This window comes from Xyrauchen texanus, chromosome 27 (assembly GCF_025860055.1).
Source record: "Xyrauchen texanus isolate HMW12.3.18 chromosome 27, RBS_HiC_50CHRs, whole genome shotgun sequence".
In the NCBI taxonomy this organism is placed as follows: domain Eukaryota; kingdom Metazoa; phylum Chordata; class Actinopteri; order Cypriniformes; family Catostomidae; genus Xyrauchen; species Xyrauchen texanus.
Window position 1 is genome coordinate 25,765,856 of NC_068302.1, and position 5,976 is coordinate 25,771,831.

The 5,976-nt window shown below is 40.5% G+C and overlaps 1 non-coding gene across 1 annotated transcript; it reads left to right on the forward strand.

Moving 5' to 3' along the window:
* The first annotated feature begins 3,390 nt into the window (after positions 1 to 3,390).
* trnaf-gaa (transfer RNA phenylalanine (anticodon GAA)) lies at positions 3,391 to 3,463 on the forward strand. The gene has a single exon. It is a non-coding gene; the product is annotated as a tRNA-Phe (tRNA).
* Positions 3,464 to 5,976: the final 2,513 nt, after the last annotated feature.

Sequence of the window (5,976 nt, forward strand, 5' to 3'; positions counted from 1 at the left end):
GAGAAGATCCCTGCTCATCTGCAGTGCTCCCGCCTCGCTGCTTGATGCTTCTCTGTTGAACGGACCTCAGCATCCTGATTCTCCGCAGCGCGTCGGCAGGTGTAGAGTATCCTTTAAAAAGCAATTGTATTTGTGAGGTCTAAATATAAATTATATAAATATATACTGTATATCACGTGCAGCAAAAGCACTCCTGACGGGCGCAACCCTTCGAAGCGGAAAGCAGAGCCTGTGATTCCTTCTGGTTCTGCTCCAAAAAAGGCTAGACTGGAGAGACACAAAACACTTCCCCATCTCCCCACTAGTGTTTGTCAGGAAAGGGATATTGTTGTTCACAATATTGTTCAAAATGTTGTTTCTGTGTCTTGAGCTCAAATAAATGCAATAAAAAAAGCAATGAATGCAAAATAATACAGTACTTGTTGCAACTGCACGAGATGCTCACACATTCTCAATAGAGAGCCCTTTTCCTCTTCAAAAGCACACACATTATGCACAACCACTTCCCTATAGTGAGCGTCACATCATATCATATAGTGAGCAAACTAAATTGCCCTCTGTCCCATTACCCATGTATATTGCCCATATGCGACACTCACTATAGGGAAGCGGTTGCGCATAATGCGTGGCGAGCCCTAACGGGTATTTCAGAATGGGTGCAAAAACGATCGAATACAGTCAAATTTTGCACACCGACCACCCCGTTTCAACGGCGTTCTGTCTTCCACGGTTTCGTCCGACGACATGCCAGTGTTATGAGCCTAAATACACAGTCTCATCGAGAAAAATGCGATAGAGATTGTGCCAAATTTTCAAGCACAACATGGTTTTACAGACGTTATTTTCTTGTTCCAAAGTAAGACGGTGGGCTTCGGCCAATCCTGGATCTGAGACTTTTAAATCGCACACTGATAAAGCACCTATTCAAAATGATTACTCAGAAACGGATCTTATCGCATGTACGCCCACACGATTGGTTTGCATCGATGGATCTGAAGGATGCGTACTTTCATATCCAAATTGTACGACATCGAGGGAACAGCGTGTCAATTCTAAGACCTGTCCTTCGGACTGTCTTTGGCTCCTCGCTCATTCACAGAGTGCATTGATGCGGTTCTCGCACCTCTGAGACTGAGCGGCATGCACATATTGAACTACCTCAACAATTGGCTGTTTCTGCCGCAATCAGAGGCTTCTTTATGCCAGCACAGACTTACTGCTTCAGCCATTTTACAGTGTCCATCTCAGTTCAAACTGGGAAGAACATTTCCACTGAAACTGGTTTCAGAAAGCATTGGGATTTGTGGTGGCCGCATCCGCCATCATTCCATTAGGTCTCTTACACATAAGACCTCTTCAGTGCTGGCTGAAGCGCCGTGTGCCACAACGTGCTTAGCGCCAAGGGCGCATGCGCATCACTACATCCTGCACGCAGTGCCTAAAGCCATCTGTTTCTAGCCTTAAAGGCTTTTCCATCAGAAATATCAAGCTGTCATGTCCATATATAAACCGCCAAGGTGGTATTCAGAAGACTTCACCCTCAAACTGCATTGAAGATTTTGTAAATATCTGGCAAAGCAGAAATCAACCTATTTGCCCCAGTGGAGAATACCACTCTCCCCTCTGGTACTCGGAAGTCTCAAGTTGTCAGGCAGAAAGTGGTGACCACGGATGCTTCCAACCCAGGTTGGGGGATGGTGTACGATGGACGTCCAACTTTTGACGGGAGGGTGTGGCACATCAACCGCTTGGGGCTATCGGCTGTAATTCTAGCCTTAAAGGATTAGTGAGCATGATTTAATCATAAAATTCCTTAAAGGAGCAAGATGATTAAACCCACCTCGGCCGGCTACAGTCCCAACTTGGGACTTAACTTTAGTCCTAAAAGCTCTCGCAGGGCCCACCTTCGAGCCTTTGGACTCTGTTGATTTGCGCAAGCTTTCCATTAAAACCGCACTACTGCTGGCTCTGGCCTCAGAAAAACGTGTAGGTGACATGCATGCACTATCAGTCGACAATTCACGTTGAGTTTGGTCTCGGCCTTTCAAGAGCCACTGCCAAACCAGGAAAGGCTATGTACCCAAGGTCTTGACCACACCCTTCAAAACGCAGGTGGTTCACCTTCTGACCTTCTTCCCTCCTCTATTTAAATTCAGATGAGGACAATCTTTGCATTAGTTATGCCCTGTGCGGGCGCTACACGCATACGTTGAGTGCACCCACCAGTTCAGACTGTCTGATCAGCTCTTTATATGCTATGGAGGATGCACAAAAGGAATGTCCGTCTCCAACAAAGACTTGTTGATGCAATTACCCTGGCTTATGAGTTGCAAGGTCAGACTTGCCCAATTGGTGTTAAAGCACACTCAACTAGAGGCATGGCCTCCTTGTGGGCATGGACGTATTGTGTGTCCTTACATGACATATGTTTTGCAGCAGGATTGTCCTCTCAAAACACATTTGCAAGGTTTTACAACCTAGACGTAACGTCTCTTTCTTCACAAGTCCTCTCTGTTTAGATCACTTTCTATTCATTGGCCATATAAATATATACTTATGCCCTTCCTTTGGGCTCCCCATCATTACTCAACCGCCTGCTTTCAGCCCGTTATAATTACCATAAAGTCACAAGCACTTTCATTATAAATAAACTCCCTTCCCGACTGGGTTCATAAGGAGTTCATTATACTATAGGATAGTTCATATATTCGTTATGAGCGCTCTCCTCCTGGCCATCACGAGGATCATTCCCTGCAGCATTCTCATGTCGCTTGTCAGCCCATAAAACTGCGCCGCCATGTTTCATCTCGAGGAAGTTATGTGGTGTACGGCCGCGGCGTGATGGGATCCGTTCCCCATACACGTTAATTAACAATGTCAAATGGACTGAGTCATAAGGGAACGTCATTAGCAATGTCAAATGGACTGAGTCATAAGGGAACGTCTCGTTTTTGTGTGAACAAATTTATATTGAATGTCAATGCTTGCTGTCACCCAAAATTCACCTTAATGACAATTATGCTTAAAAATCAAGATCTGACCATTGAAGATTATCTGCTCAAGTCACACACAACACTTGGCACTCTGAGGGTCCATCTCCTTCATAATGTAATAATATCTGCAATTCCTTCTATTGGTTAAACTTTAGGAAATTAAATATAGAAAAAAATTAAATGAACTAGGAGTCTTCAATTATATGCGTTATTAATTGTGCCTCTGGCCTGATAAAAGAGGAACCCACACGACTCTATACAATGTAACTTCATGTCATAATACACCGCCAGTACGTGTTTAAATATATATTATAACAGTTAGTAGTTTAAGGAAAATATACAAACATACAAAAAGGTTACAGTTTTCAAACTACGCGAATGTATAGAAAGCATGTCTGCCGAAATAGCTCAGTTGGGAGAGCGTTAGACTGAAGATCTAAAGGTCCCTGGTTCGATCCCGGGTTTCGGCATTTTGTTCGTTTGCTCTACGAATTACACCTAAATTGCTGATGTTATGGCGACGAAATTTTGAATTCGACACATTTAATGTAAAATTTCCCCTTACACCGTTTTTTGGATACAATAAAGAGCACGTGCGATTCTGTTTTACATAATTTACAAGATATTAGTACCCTCTGGTTTACTGTTGGTATTTAAGATATGATTCATTCATACATACATTATTATGTTACTTGTTACTGACAATAACTCTAACTTTAATAACTGTCTGGTTTGGTGCAGCTACGAAATCAGACATCAGAAGACTACAGAGGATAGTTAGGAGTGCTGAGAGCAGGGTTGCCAGATGGATCCGGGTATCGTTCGTTCATTTGTTTTTGCTTTCATATATAAAAACGAAAAAACGAGAAAACAACTCCTTTTTTCTTTTTTTCGTTTTTTTTTAAAAACGAAAAAACTAAATTATGACTTGATTTTTGGTTTTCCCGTTCTTGCACGGAAATCAGAAAAACGACTTGATATTCCGATTTTCCCCTGTGGGTGGGGCTAAATCTGATTGGCAGGATATGCATTCATTGTTTTTCAAATTAAGAGTTTTCCAAACACTGTATTTGTTAGCCTGTAAAATTAATAGTCTATATGCATGCTATTTGTCACCCAATTATTTGGCTTCACTGACTGAAAAAAATCTATTGAAATCTAAATTCAAGCCTAAAAGCCTGTTCACGCACTGACAGCTGTCATTATACAAATTTAAATAATACATTTATTCTTTGTTTTAGATGTTTTTATTAACTTAAATTCTTATAAATAATATATTTTTTATAATGTCTATTTGTTATTTATGGCCTGTATGCACATACACATAAATATGCTTTGAGGTTCCTAGTAATATGCCACATGCAGGCTATAGTCAAAGTTTAGTGCTATATTACATCGTCATTATAATACAATATAATGCAGGATTGTCATCTGTCCTCTTATGTCAGATTCTTAAATTTAGTCAACAAATTCAATCAGAATGCAAAGACACTGTGTTTGGTGTATGGTTACTATGACCAAATAAAAGGAAGTCGGTATCAATATAATACATTTTTGGATTGAGATTTTGGATTGAGATTGACCCAGGCTGTTTAGCCTGTGTCATGTGGATTTACACATACACAGCAAATTATAATTGCATAAATTATGTTAAGAGATTAATGTTTTAAATGTAAAAAATTGTATGTAGAAATATGAAATTATTGGAAAAAAAAATGAAACGTCTACTTTTTAACTATATGAAACTAACACCGCCATTAGGTGGCGGCAAGTCTCTAATGAGGGAGTTGATTCCTTTATTCCAGGGGTCGACAAGTAAGGTTGGCATCGGGCCAAAAATATTTTTGACACTAGATGGCTGGCCAGAACATAGTCAATGGATAATTTAAGAAATTAATTGATGAAAAATGCAACTAGAATTGCATGTGACAGACTGTTACAGTGTCTTTTGTAACTGGTAGTGAGCTGTTACTCTGTGTTAAATCCTGTAGTAGGACAGTCATTAACAAAAAGCCACATTTGTGTGGGGGTGTCCGGGTTTTACACTGAATACATTAATAAAGCAGTAGGGATGAGTCACGATTTTCGAATATTTGATTTGTTGATTTAATTATAGTATATCGAATAGGTCGTGCGATTATTGTCTAAAAAAATCCCGATGTTTTCGGTGCTATTCGGTGGTGACGCCGTGTAACCAGAGGGTGACGCTGCCAATAACGCAAAAGCTGTCACAAGGAACCGGCAAAAGTAATGATTATGAATGTTTCAAATATAGCAAGGAGACATTTTAATTGTTAGTGTATGTGTCGGCTGCAATATTGACCGCAGTAGTTAACGCGCATAGAGTAATGCACATTTTGGATTAGACATAAGCAGAGAGTAGGCTAGTCGGTTTCTTTTCGTTTTGAATTGTTTCGTTTAAAATTAGACATTTTTAAGCTTTCTATATATTTCTGGTGTCTGTGAGGCAGCTTAAACGGCGAGTTTCGGTTCATTTATAAGATGAGCTCCAGTTCACGAGCAATGCAATCTTGCCGGCGCCTCCATGTCCTGATTATATTGTCTGCTATATTTGCTTCTTATTTATTAACTCCAGGCAATTGGTTGATAAAACATTGATTAAAAATAAGATACAAATGATACAAAACGAAATTAAATTTTTAGAAAGGCTTTCTACAAAACAAAACTTAATGATGGTCAAAATTTCAGGCAGAGGAGTACCAAATCACCTGGCTGAGGGTGGATGCAGAGCCAAGATTGATGAAGTGTTTCTGCCAAATGCCTCTGTTGCAGCAGATATGTATCATCAAGAAGTTGGGTCAACTCTGACCAGGTTGTCCATGTTTGGCAGTAATCCCATCACATCAGTAGAGGACAGAGCCAGTGTGGAACAGCACTTCACAGAACAGTGGCCTGACATTTCTGTTCTTTTTGATGAGGCAGTGAACTACAATGGCACACCTTTCAAAAATGCGCTGATGTG